General features: G+C 52.3%; 1 pseudogene across 1 annotated transcript in view; it reads left to right on the top strand.

Moving 5' to 3' along the window:
• LOC115944046 (mitochondrial import inner membrane translocase subunit TIM14 pseudogene) overlaps positions 1-12,694 on the top strand; it is a 15,396-nt pseudogene extending 2,702 nt beyond the window's left edge. The window contains exon 3 of the transcript XR_014149250.1: positions 8,927-12,694. The product of XR_014149250.1 is annotated as a mitochondrial import inner membrane translocase subunit TIM14 pseudogene (transcript). The remainder of the gene's footprint in view (positions 1-8,926) is intronic.
• Positions 12,695-14,029: the final 1,335 nt, after the last annotated feature.

Genomic DNA, 14,029 nt, shown 5'->3' with positions numbered 1-14,029 from the left:
TCTGTTCACCGCCTGCTCACCTTCCGTGCCCGCTTTTCTCTTGGGGTTACCATCTGCTTCCGACTAGTGGAGGGCAGCCCTCGTGCGTTCTAGATATCAGTGCCACGTTGGTCCGGGCTTGTGCGGCCTTCTCCCTTTCTGTCGGCCGTCACCGAGCAGGTGAGGACCCGCAGGCCCAGAGTGTACGATGCTAGTGTGTGGCAGAGCCAGGACCCTAGCCCAGGCCTCTGGCCCCAGAGCCCAGGCTCTTGACCCCTGGCCTCCAGCCATGACCCTTCCTTCCAAATATGCCTCTGCAGGAAGGCAGACAAGATCAGGCACTAAAGCCCAGAGAGGGGAGTGGGGCGGCTCCCTGGAGGTCACACAGCACCACCTGGATCACTTTGATGGGATGCCAGGTGTCTTGGGAGTTGGATTTGGCCTTTATTCTGGTCTAGAAATGCCCAAGTGATGTTGCTTAAACGTCTGGCAGGAGCCCCTGGCCCTGGTGAGTGGAGGAGGCGCAGGGAGGGCCCTTTGCGAGCCCTGCCCGGGGAGAGGATGTGCAGGGCTCACAGACTCGGAACGGGCCAATTTCTGGCCGTGCACTTTCTGTCCTGGGACTCTATGGGCAGTGATGCCCTCCGTGCCCTGGGCGCTGGCAGAAGAGCGCTTCTTACCAGGCCCAGCGGATGATTGATGAAGGGGGAACAGGGGGCACCATGGAGGGGCTTTGTTCCCTAAATGCCATTCACATGACTCTCTGACCTCAGGGCTCTTCCCCTTTCTCTTGTCTTTTTCTCCTTCACTGCATTCGGCTCTGCTACAGTTTCCCTTCTCTGTTTTTCTTTTCTCAATCCACACAAAGCCCTCAGAGGGCTGGAGTGGCCCCCTGGGCCTCCTGCCTCTGGCTGAGGTTGGTTTCCAGTTTCTGGGCTGCGGTCCTGGGGCCGTGTGCCCTGGAGTGCATGGGGAGGCCTCGAGGGCCTGGGAGGGAGCCGGCAGGCACTTCTGGCTTAGAGCCTCATCTTCAGTTTCTAGAAGACTTGTCCGCAATGGTTCTAAACTCTGACTGCTCAGTCAGAATCACCTGGGTAACTTTCCAAACAGATGGATAACCAGGCCCCGACCTGAGATTCTGATCTCGTTGTTTTGGAGTGCGGCCCGGGGATTGATAGGATGTAAAATCTCCCCAGATGATTCTGATACCAATCAGAGTGGCCAGGAGTGAAAGCCAGCCACTGTTACTGAGGGCCGCGTGTTACTGAGGGCCGCGTGTCACAGAGAGAACAGGGGATGCAGTTTAGGAGAGCTGGGTCTGGGTCAGACAGCCCTCGGCTAGCCATGTGTCCCTGGGCAAAGCCCCTTCTCTCTCGGGCAGGAGCACCCCAAGGAGAGATGACAGATCGGTGGAATTTTAGACTCGGAAGGGTCCTGGAAAACCGGCCAATCCATCCTTTCGTTCTAGAAACCCAAAGCCTGTGTGTGTGGACGTGTGTGGACGGTGCGTAAGTGGACAGCCCGGGGTCGCACAGGGCTCTGGAGGGTCAGGCCTGTAGGCCAGGCTTTGGGCTGTCTCCTCCTCTGCCGGGCCCCTCAGGGAGTTCTCTCTAGATTAGACCGTTGGGGAAATTGTGTCCCTGGGAGCAAGTACCAGGGGGTCTCCCCACTGTTTCCTGGGGGAGGAGGCTGGCCTTCCAGAGCCTGGGAGGGGGGAAGCTATGGCTAGAGCCAAAGGGTGTTGCTCTCAGTCTCGATCTGCAAGAGAACTTTTGCAGAGCTGCTGACTTCTTGCAGCTGTTTTACAGGGCCTGTGGACTGAAAGGGGAAGTTTGGCTGCATTTAGAAAGTTGTCCACAAAGAGGAATGGCGGGGGTGGGGGTGAGGAGGGTGGCTGGGTTGCAGAGCACAAGGAGGAGGAAGGTGGGTGATCTGGGAGAGATGCCAGCAGGGGCCTGAAGACAAGGGTTTGATTTGGGCCCACATGTTGTCACTTTGGAAGCTCTTGGGGTTGAGGGGGGGCATTGGGGATAAAGCGAAGGAGACAGAAAAAGAAAAGAAAAGGAGGGGGCGGGGAGAATGAGTTCCCAGCCTGGCTCTTTCTTGGATTGGAAGCAAACACTGAGTGTGCTGGGAGCGTGGCCAGTCCTGCCCCAAAGGCCCAGCAAGTGGTTTCCTCTAAAGGGGTACAGGGAGATGGTGAGAGGTGCAGAGACAGAAGGAGAAGCTTTGTCAAGATGGCCCAGCCCCACAGTGGGGGATGTTGAAGGAAGAGCTCCCCACTCCTCACAAGGTGCACAGAGATCTCTCTGGGCAGCTTGAGCTGTTCTGTCCCTAAGGCCAGGAATGCATCTAACCCTTCTCTGGACTGACCTGGGGCTCAGGCCCTGGGGTAGCAGCAGGAACAATACACCCCAAGGCTCCTAGCCGTGGGGTTGTACTTCTGGAAGGGTTCCACAGACCCGATTGAAGATGCCCATGCCTCAGTTTTCTGTTCCTGCTAGCAGTCCCACTGCCCCGTAACGAGTGTCCTGGCCCCAGGTACCAGGGAGAAAAATGGAGCTCCTGACGACCATTCTGGTCACCCTCTCTCTGCCCCCACCAAGCCCGCTGTTCCCCCTCACTCTCTGGGTGGGCACCGGGTGCTACACTCTGCTGCCCCCATACTGAGCCTTGTCCATATGTGTATGTGAGGACGGAGTCAGGGGGAGGGGGTGGCAGGGCTACCACTTTGGTCCCAAGGTCTCTTACAGAAGGTCGTGCCCCCTCTGGAAATGTGCTGAGCAAAGCTTCTTGTCCCAAGGGACTCCCCCAACGGGACCATGAGAGAGGACTCAGCAGCAGAGACTAACTGTCCTAACACTGACCGTGTCACATGGGCCACAGAGACGGTACCACTGCCTTTCTCAGGGACACGGTAGAGTCAGCAACCAGAGGGACCTGCTCTGAGGATGGGCAGAGAGGGGAAAGTTGGGGGCTGCCTAGGTCACAGGGTCCCCTGGGGGAAACTCTGCTGCCCTGACGGTGAGATCCGAGGCCAGAAGTACAACTCTCAAAGGAGCTTGCTCAGGATGCCCTTGGCACGGCAGGCAAGTCGACTCAGCTCAACAAGACTCTGTGTTAGTGAGTGTTTAATGGGTGTCTACTGAGCACCAAATTTGGGCCATCCGCTGTGCTAAGTGCTGGGGATGTATGAGAGGGCAAACCAGACATAGTCCCTGGCACAGTCACCCGAGAAGGGCCCATGTGGGTCTGTGTTCCTGCCAAGCCCGTGAGGGTACCCACGGGGGGAAGGGGGAGGAGGCCGGCCCTGCCCCGTGCGATCTCAGTGGAGAGAAGAGACGAGACTCACAGAGAACCAGGTACCATTTAGGCAGATACATTCCTGGCTCTGCTGACCACACGTTGCAGTGGACATGGCCAGGTTCAGGCCGTGTATGTCTGTAAGTGCTCTGAGTGGACCCTACGAGCAGCCCTGCTGGGGCTGAGGCACTTTCCAAGCTTTGTGGAAGGATGGAAGAATCTGATTAGGGCGGCCTGACTGCTAACCTTGAAAAAAAAAAATCACATGAGTGTGCCGGCCTGGGAAGTCTGTATGGACTCGACCATCTTTCCTGGCTCCTTCTTTCCATTGGCCGGCCCCTCACTTTCTCCTTCTCCCACTTCACTCAGAGCTAGAAACCTTCCATGGCAAATGGGCGGACGCCAGGGTTGGTTGAATGCTTACCGTCCACAAAGCCTGGTGCTAGCTGCAGGAGGATTATAAACAGCACAGGCCTTACCCTTAAAGACTTTTCAAACCAACTTGGATTCACAAACTGCTATAACAGAAGATAGTGAAGGCTGCTTGTAATGCGCCTGCGTGGGAGGAGGGGCCCACAGGAGACTTGACACCCAGCGCTGGGTGTAGAGTTTGGAACATGGACACTGTGCCGTGTGGGCACACGCATGCGCCCGCACGCACTTCCTGTTGCTTATTTTTAAATCTCAAACTTCAGAGAAATTTTAAGAGTATTACAAGTGATTTCTGTAAGCCTTTTCTTTCTTTTTTTTTTTTTTAAAGATTTTATTTATTTATTTGAGAGAGAGAGAGAATGAGAGAGAGCACATGAGAGGGGGGAGGGTCAGAGGGAGAAGCAGACCCCCCGCCGAGCAGGGAGCCCGATGCGGGACTCGATCTAGGGACTCCAGGATCATGACCTGAGCCGAAGGCAGTCGCTTAACCAACTGAGCCACCCAGGCGCCCTGTAAGCCTTTTCTAAGATTCACCAATTATTTACATTTTGTGGAATCATCTGAGAACAAGTTAGAGACATTTTTGCTCCTTTGCCCTTAAATACTTCAGTGTGTATTTGAAGGACATTGTTTGACGTCGTGTGGTTCCCTTATGGCTGAGCCTTCCTCTTATTTCCAGATCCCATCGGATCACTCTATACCCTAAATAAAGCTTACTTAATGGCAGACGACTAGCCTCTTTTTCTGCTTGATGCCCTGCTGGCCGTCTGGCCGGTGGGGGCCGCCTCGGTCACAGGGTCCCCCACGGAAGCTCTACTGTGGCTTTGGTGGCCATCCCTGAATCGAGCTGCAACCAGACAGCTGATCTGTCCCCTTAGAGGCCTGGTCAGGCCTTGGCTGAATGGCTCTCTTCCCCTTCACTTTGTTTTTGAGTTTTCTGTACATTCTCCCGCCCACAGATACAAATGTTGCAGGACACTGGCTTTCTAGTGTGCAGCGCGGCCTGGCGGAAGTGGAGAGAGCTTGGTTGGGCACCCTCTCAGGGCCTTGGGTGCCCTCCTGGGCTCCTCTGCAAATCCAGGGAGGCTTCCTTTCCCTCATTTGCAGGAGGACGCTCTACGGCCTGGTCTGGCTCTGAGGCCCGAGGCCCTGCTCAGGACTGGCAGTCTCAGGCTGAGGGAACATTTTCCAGAGTACAGCCTAGGGACAGAACGTCTCCATGAGATGGGCTGGGATGGGCAGGGCTCTGGAAAGGCCCCTGCTTGTTCTGGGAGCTGTTCAGGATGCTGAGGTTTTGGGAATCCACGGTGGCTCTTCATGACTGCTCCTAGCTTCGGGAGGAGGAATGAACGGGGGCCCGTTTCTTGGGTTTCAGTGGCAAAGGTGAAGCCCAGCACTGCTGAGCTGGGACCAGGCCCTCTGCGGGGCCTGCGGAGGGCACTGAGCTTGGAAGGGGAGCATAGCCTAAGGGACTGGCCCCTGGAGTCATGAGAAGCTGCTCACATCCAGTGAGCCTTGGCTGGAGCTCTACCGGCCCTGGGCCTGGACAGAAAACTAATGTGATCTCTGGACCTGCATTCAAGCGTGCCTCTGATGGAGCGGGTCCGAGAAAACCCAGTGAACCCACGAAACAGAACATGCTAGGGGCATTTAATGAGGCAGATCTGTCCCACGCAAGGAGAAGCCGGGGAAGGGAGAGAACAGAACAGGCCTGCACAGTCAAGAACCGCTCTGGGGAGGAGGGGAAGCCTCCCTTTCCAGCTGCCTCTCCCTTCTGTTCTGCTTTTGCACACAACCAGCACACCCAGTCCCAGCTCTGTTCTGTCATCGCGGGCAAGCCAGTTTGCCTCCTTGGGCCTGTTTCCTCCTCTGTGCAATGGGAAGTGGGGCCCTTGCACCATCTCGCTGGGGCAGGGTGAGAGGGGATCCAGTGTGGGTGGGCTTCAGAGGGGCTGGGAGACTTAGGAAAAGAAGCCCCCATCCCCCCCCCCAGATTTTGAGAGCCTGCTTCTGCATAGGTGTTGTTTGGAATAAGCTCCCCAGTGGTCCTTGGAGCAGAAGCCAGGTGACTATGGGGTCTTCACATCCCCCCAGTCCCTGACTTAACCCCAGGCTCCGCAGACGGAGACCGAGGCCTTTATCCGTTGACTCATTTTGCCTGTTGTCCCAGAGGCCTGGTACAGGTGGGGGCACTCTGGCTTCCCACCAGCTCCCCCCCGCCCCGGCCCGCCAGCGACCGGCCCCTCCCACTCGGGAGATGTGCCATGCTCAGGGGGGCCTGAATGCACCCCCTTTCTCCTTCCCTAAGAACTAGCCTCAATGCGCCCATTACCATTTCCATGGCGCTCTCCTCCAGGGCCCCATGGAAATCACGAGGCTTTCTGAGGACTTGTGCAGACTGCAGAAAAGACCCCGGGCCCCCTGCCCACCCCGGGGCTCGCTGGCCGGCTCTAATCCCGCTCGCTCAGGGCGCAGAGACAGAGCTCCCTCTCTCCTCGCGGCCTGGCCGCTCACTCTCCCACAGAGCTGACGTTTCTCTGCGGCCCAGCTGGCTGCAGTTTCTAGAAGTAACAATATCCCCGGGGGGAGGAGCGGCGGGGTGAATGGGCGCCTTTGTCCGGGGCCCTGTGAAGCCCCATTAATTATGCGCTGCGGAGCGCGGGCAGCGCTGAGGCCCGGCCCCCGGCGGCTCAAAGGCCCGGGCTTGGGAGCGCGGCCCCGGCTCCGCGCCGCCGCACAAAGGGCTGAGAATGAGAAAACCGCCAATTACCCCGCATTTTGTATTTGCCCTTGTTTCGCTGACACTGTGGACGGCCCTCCCCGGGCGGCTGCACTTTGAGGGTTTTCAAGCCCTTTCTTGGTTACCAGGGGCGACTGGGCAGAGGGCTGGGGGCTGGGGGAGAGCGGGAGACTTGGGTGGGATCGTGGGCGTCTGGGGACGCCTGGGTGGGGGGGGAGTCGCCCCTGGGGGCATGGGTCTCCAATCTAACGCTCTGGCCAAAGCTGGAGGCTGTGGAGAATGCAGATTCCAGGGCCTCGCTCCAGAGGACTCCCCGACGTCGGTCTGGGGTGCCCAGGCTGCATTTTAACAGGCAGTGCAGATGATCTGGTTTTTTAAAAAATTAAAGTAGAACAGTGAAGTGTCCAGATCTTACGCGTGCGGGTTCATGCGTTTTGACAAACGTATACATCTGTGTAACCTACATCCTATGATAATAGAGAGCAATTCTATCATTCGAGAAATTTCCATAGATCCTCTTTCCGGCCACCTTCCCCCCTCCCCCGCACCCGTCTCAGGCCCCAAGGGACCAGTTCTGACTTTTCTCTTCATGTTAAGTTCCACCTGTTTGGAGACTGTGCTAAGTGGAGTCATATGGCATTCACTCTTGTTTCTGACTTCTCACTCAGCCTAAATGTTTTTGAGTCCACCCATGTTGCCTGTATCAGTAGTTGGGTTTCTTCGGATTTATCCATTCACCTGTTGATGGACTGCTTCCAGTTTGGGGTTGTTAAAAAATAAAGCTGCTATGATCATTTTGTACGAGTCAAGTCCCTTTTGCAGACATATGTTTTATGTCTTTGGGGTAAATCTCTAGGAGTGGAATTGGGGTCATAGGGAAGGGATTTAGCTTTAGTGGATACTACCAAATGGCTTTCTAAAGTGGGTATACAATTTTGCATCCCCACCAACAAAGTCTGAGAGCTCCAGTTGCTCTCCTTCCCAGTCAGCACTTGGTGTTGCCTATCTTTTTTTATCTGGGCCCTTCTAGTGAGTGTGTGGTGATAGCTCATGGTAGTTTTCAAGCCAGGTGATTTTAATTGCCGATCTCCAACGACCACACTTGGGGAAAACTCCTGTCTAGTGCAATTCTTGCCCTTGCCTGCAAGTTCCAGCAGGGTAAATGACCTCCCCCAAGGCCCATTGCTCGTTGGACAGAGACTGGATGATTACATGGGACTCCTGACTACCAAACAAGTGCTTTCTCCTTGATATGATGCTGTCCCATTGGCTTACGTCTAGTGGGCCTGTGCACATGTGTTTCTGAGTGTGTGTGTGTGTGTGTGTGTGAAGTGTGGGTCTTGCTCTGCCCAGGACTATTCAGAATGGATCTGGAAAGGGATGGATCTGGAAGGGGATTTCTTTTCTTTCCTTCTCTCTTTCCTTCTTTCTTTCTTTCTTTCTTCTTTCTTTTTTTAGGTTTATTTATTTTTTAGTAATCTCTACACCCAATGTGGGGCTCGAACTCGCAAGCACGAGATCAAGAGTCCCATGCTCAGGGCACCTGGGTGGCTCAGTTGTTAAGCGTCTGCCTTCGGCTCAGGTCATGATCTCAGGGTCCTGGGATCGAGCCCCACATCGGGCTCCCTGCTCTACGGAAAGCCTGCCTCTCCCTCTCCCACTCCCCCTGCTTGTGTTCCCTCTCGCTGTGTCTCTCTGTCAAATAAATAAAATATTTAAAAAAAAAAAGAGTCCCATGCTCCTCTGACTGAGCCAGCCAGGTGCCCCTGGAAGGGCATTTCTGAAGAGTCTCTGCTACCCAAGCAGCAGCATCCATAGGACTCTGGAGCCAAGAGATTGGGCTTGGCCAGGTAGGTGTGGACACATGCACATATAGGCACAAGGGTAGGGGCTGGTGTCTAGCTGTCCTTGACACTTACTTCAAGGGTGCAGACCAATCCTGAGAGTCCCTTTGCTTTAGTCACCCATAGAGAGTCTTAGATATTTTCTGATGAAGCACAGAGGAGGTGCTGGGTGACGGGAATGAGGGGGCAGGAGTCCTGGGCTTCCAAAATGCTCCTTTGTAAGCATTCTCCTAAGTGTGGTTTTAAGACCCTCCAGCACCTGGCCTGACCTATCCTTGTAGCCTCGTATCTGGCTGCCTCCATTTCACATATTATACTCCAGTGATATTGGATGCCTACCCATTCATTGTTCACCCTCCACCTTATCAATACATACCATGGTGATTGTATTCTCCAAAGGTGGCTGCACCAAAATGTATATCCCATCCCACATGCTCTTCTTGCAAGATGATTGACTTTCCTCTCACTGAGCCGGGGAGGGGGGGGGGGGTCTGTTTCCTCTCATTGAATCTGGGCCAGGCAGTTGTGATGGCTCTGGCCAATAGAGTATGGCAGAAGGGATGCTTTGGGATGCTGAGTCATATAACTTCCACCTGGCTCTCTCTCTTTTTGGGGATGCTCACTCCAGGAACCCAGTCACCGTGCTATATAAGAAGCCCACACCAGCCCGCCCGGAGAGACCAATGGGAAAACCACATGGAGAGGCACTGAGGACCCAACCTGCAGTCAGCACCAGCCACCAGATTTGTGGGTGAATGAGCCTTCAGTGATTCCAAAGCCCTGCCATGGATGCTTCCAGCTGAGGCCCCAGATGACCCAGGGCAGAGACAAGCTCTTCCTGCTGTGTCCTGTCCGGATTCCTGACCCGGAGACTCTGCAAACATAATAAAGTGGTTGTTTGATGTATAGCCATGATAACTGGAAGCAGGCAGTACTGGTATTCCTTGTATCCTCTCGATCTTATTTCATAATCCCTTCGCCCAGCTCCCGATTCTCAATTTACCTCTTTTCTTTCAGCGGGAGACAGCTTGGATGTCGCCTCGTCTAGGAGCCCCCTGGCCTCCCTCTGAGCTGTGCTGGGATTTCCTCCTCAGCACCCCAAGTATCTGCTTGTTTTTGTCTTCTCTGTGCCATCCTATGACTCCATGTCTGGGTGTCTGCAACCCCCATAAATGGCTTCCTAAGAGCTGGAACAGCATGTATTTTCTCTCTGGACTTCTAAGAGCCTGGCACCGAAGCGTTTGCTGAAAGATGGCATGTCCCTGAAACAGAGGGAGCGGGGCCTGAATTAAGGAAATCGCTATTCTGCTTCCCACTCCCTGCCCTCCTTTCTTGAGGGCCAGGCCTCGAGCAAGAGAGACAGAAAGGACAAGAGACGGTCCTTTCCTTCCAGAGGATGTCTGCTTAATGAGGGAGAGAGTAATAGGAAGACTAGAATAGACTAGTGTATGATTAGATGAGATTCACAGTCCTCAGAATGGGGAGAGACCTGCATGGAATGGGGTGGTCAGGGCAGGCTTCCTGGAGGGGGCAAGGCCTTGGATGTAAGAGCAGAGCTCTGAAATGAGTCCTCCTTTGATAGGACTCTCGGCTGGCTTTCCCCCACCTCCACTCGCCGGGGCCCCAGCAGAAGTGGGGTGTGTGTGTGTGTGTGTGTGTGTGTGTGTGTACCTGCGTGCACACGTGCATTGACACTTCTCTCTCCAGGGATAGCGTCTTGAGGACAAGCCCGGTCCTAACCACTTCCTCAGTTTGCTCCTCTCTCCTCCACCTCACTGGAGGAATGGGATAAGTGAAAAGGGGTGAATGCCCTTGCAGCTAGATGAACACCCGACGATATGCGTGGACCTTAAAAGTGTAGTGCTGGCTGAGAAAGCAAGAAACAGAATAAAATCTCCGACACCGTGTCATTTATGTGAACTGGAAATACACAGTGCCTGTTTGGGGGGGGGGTGTGCACATCACTTGCCAGAAGAGCCGTGGAGGTGGGTGACTGTGGCCTCTGGGCTCCGTGGAGGCAGGGGAGCCGGGCTGGAGCCATGGCCAGTCCAGCCGTAGAAGCTGCAGGATTTGCAAGCTGTTCTGTTTCGCAAGCCATGGGGCATGTGGAGCCTCAAGGAAAACACATTTCTCAAAATCTACCAAAATCTGCCGTCAGCGGTGGCTATTACAGAGGTGGGTTTGAACCCCAAATCGCAAAATGGGAAGCAGCATTAGTACTAAGCATAAGCAGCATTAATACTGAGCATAACCCTACTGGCAATAAAGGAAAAATGTGATGCTCATTGACAAATGATGCTTTTAAATTTAAATGATTCCCCCAGACAAGGGAGGATCTCTTTAGATAGCGGCCCCAATCAATAAAGCTAAAGATTTACTAGAAAGTCAAGCTAAAAAATGAAGTAAATGTATGATGACTTTTAAGTTCTTATTCGTTTATGGATATGAGTACCAGCCTTTTACAATAAAGTGCCTCAAAGCTAAAACAACAACAATAACAACCCCAAACTAAAACTAAACTAAAAATTAAACCCTAAACTAAAAATACATGTACACATGTATGCTTTAGAGGAACGCATACAAACACATTACTGTGGTTGCCTTAAGGGGTGGGGTGCACTGGGGTAGTGAGCAAGGATCAGAGGGATAAAATAAAACAAGAGAGGGCCTTTGTGCAGAAGGAACAGTGATGAGAGTATGCTGTTGAGAGAATGATCGCTTAACTTGTGCACCTGAGGTCCAGACAGAAAGAAAAGTCAAAGCCAAAATCACTACTGGAAATGATACTCCCAACTTTAAGATGGCACTCATATCTGCACGGGCAGGAGGGAGCAGGAATATGGGCAAGGATTTAGCTGTAGCTGTAAGGTGTTATTTCTTTAAAAAAAGATAAGGAAACTGAAGCAAAATAGCAAACCATTAACGTCTGTTGAAACTGGGGAGTGGCTACGTGGGTTTCTGTTCAATTATTATTATTATTATTATTATTTTAAGTAAGCGCTATGCTCAAGGTGGAGCTTGAACTCATGACCCGAGATCAGGAGTCCCATGCTCTAATGATTGAGCCAGCCAGTAACACTCCATTTGATTTTATGTATGTATGTATGTATGTATGTATCCATGTATGTAGGCTCCATGCCCAACACGGGGCTTGAACTCACAACCCTGAGATCAAGACCTGAGCTGAGATCAAGAGTCAGCCACTTACTGAACCACCCAGGCACCCCCATTCAATTATCTTTAAATGTGTGATAATTAAAAAAAATACTTTTTTTTAAGAGGTTGTTGAGCAAGACACTGCAAGATAATTTTGTGACTTTTGCCTAGACTGGCCTCTGAATAGTTTTATAACGCTGAATATCTGCTCTGGTCTGCCAGTGACCCAAGTCCCAATAAGGAGAAGAACATGAAGAACTGACTTGAGAAGCTAAAAGCACTCATAAATAAGATCTTTAGTGAATGGAGAGGGTCATTGCCTGCTATGTAGGGAGTGAACGGCCACAGGAATTTTTTTTCTGAATGGTTGGATTGATCAGCCATTGACTGCCTTGGGGATGGCAAATCCTAGCTAGTCATTGTACAGAACTTCTACAAGTGACTCTGGGAGGGCTGCCTGGCTCAAAGTTAAGAGCCTGGGCTCTGGGAACCCCCTAATACAGTGAGGAGCTCAGCAACTCAATCTATGGTACAGACTATTCTCAATGATTCTTCCCACCCCTGGCCACAGCTGATGGGTATGGAGGGAACAGCTAAATCCAGCTGGATCAATCAGATTCTTTCTGTCAAGATTCTGGGATTTTGAACCAAGAGGTAGAGACTGGCCGCTGTGGGGATGGGGCTGCTTTAATGGAAGTGTTCTAAGGAGGTAGTTCATTGACTCCAGATGCTTAGGTCCTTGGAACTGTCCTGCCTCTGGCCTTTCCTGAGGCTAAGTTGTTCAATCCTTTCTTGAAATTTAATAAATTTATTATTATTATTTGCCAGGGTTGATTTCTATCACTTGTCCTACGGAGTAGGTTAATATAATATTTTATTATATCTTCCAGCTGTCCCCTAGTTCTGCTTCTAATACATATGGTATCTTTGTTACGTTAGAAAAAGGTGTCCCTCTGGACAGACAAATTAGAAAAAGCTGTTGTTTCCTCCAGGCAGATACAGTCCCTCACCAAGGGGAAATGTTGGGCCAGTGGAATGTGGGGCTGGGTAACAAGGCCGCTTGGTGCAGTGCCCAGACTATATTACCAGTCATGGCAGCCCTACCTGCCCACCATTTGTATCCTGGCTGATTTGTCCTCTGCACCAAGGTGTCATTCAGAATATGAAGCATTACTTCAGATAAGATTTATTGGAAATGTGGGTCAATCATGCAAGCCCTATTTAGGACTTTAATGCTCGTGACCAAAAATATAATTTTTAATCTTTGTGTGTTGAAATCTGTAGAAAGTCAAGCCTTAAAGGAAATTTAGGAAAACTCCGTGGCCTGGTAAAGTCAACAGAAGCCTCATCTTCTTTGATGAGCGATCTGCAGGTTTCCACCAAACAGCTCGGCAGACATTCTTGAAATGTCAAGGGGCACTCCTCTTTCCCCCATGGGAACACACTTAGCAAGATCAAGTGCACAAGAGTGAGTAGACAAGGAGGTGTCTACAGCTGTGGTGAGAGTGACATGGGAACCACACCAAGGCACGGGTGGCCACGGGGAAGCCAGCCATCACAGGGAGGAGAAAATGCCTTGCGAAGAGGCTGCTCCAGCTCTGATTGGTTCATTCATTTTACATCCGGCAGCCCCTGTGTCTAATACGAGTCCCACTCCCCTTCTGAGAGCAAGCTGAGTATAGAGAAGCAAGTCGGGAGCTTTCCCAGGACAGAGCACCTACCCACTCCTGGAGCCTGCGCCATCAGCTGCCATGTCTACCAGTACTGCAGGCGGTGTAGACTAGTTAAGGATGTGAGTCTGGAATCAGAATGCCTGGGTTCAAACCTCAACTCTGTCACTTTCCAGCTGTGTGACCTTAGACATGTTACTCAACCTCTTGATGATGGTTTCAAAACATGTCCATAGTCCTTTGATTAGCCACTTCTTAATGCCCAGAGAGTCATGTTGATGATGTCCACCTGCAGGAATAGAATTTGGAAGCCGGAGCCCTGCCTCCATGCTCTCAGGGGAGACAGAGAGCAGAGAGGATTGAGAGCCTGCACCAGAGGGAGAGGAGTCTACGTCCCTGCCCCTTGAACCTGGGTAGAGGTTTGGGAGCGCCTCGACAAACAGACTGCAGCAAAAGTGACACGGGTAATTTCCAGGGCTAGGTTAGAAAAGACCATGCAGCTTCTGATGGCTCCTTTTGGGACACTCATGCTGGGAGCCTTCAGGGACCATAAGTGAAATCCACCCTGAGGTTGCTTGTGGAAAGACTTCATGCACACAGAGAGATGCTCGAGGAGCCCCAGAAGTGCCTGAAAACTCATGGAGAGGTCCTGAGCGAGAGCTGCCTGGCTTATTTTCAGTCAACCCCCAAATTCATGAGCAAAATAAATGCTTGTTATTAGTTTGGGGTCATTGTTTTGGGATGGTTTGTTATAAGGCAGTGGACAGCAGATCCAGGCTTTTCATGACCTGGAGGTAGACAGCTGCCATAAGGGAACCTAAATCTCTGGCTTAGGACTGGGAGGTGGGCAGAAACTGTAAGGGTTTTGAAGGCATTGGAAGGGGAAGCCTGATGGCCTCCAAAGA

The sequence above is a fragment of the Leptonychotes weddellii genome, chromosome 10 (assembly GCF_054177405.1).
Source record: "Leptonychotes weddellii isolate Sample4059 chromosome 10, ASM5417740v2, whole genome shotgun sequence".
NCBI classification, from domain to species: domain Eukaryota; kingdom Metazoa; phylum Chordata; class Mammalia; order Carnivora; family Phocidae; genus Leptonychotes; species Leptonychotes weddellii.
Note: the sequence above shows the minus strand (reverse complement) of the source record. Positions and strands in the feature narration are given on the sequence as shown.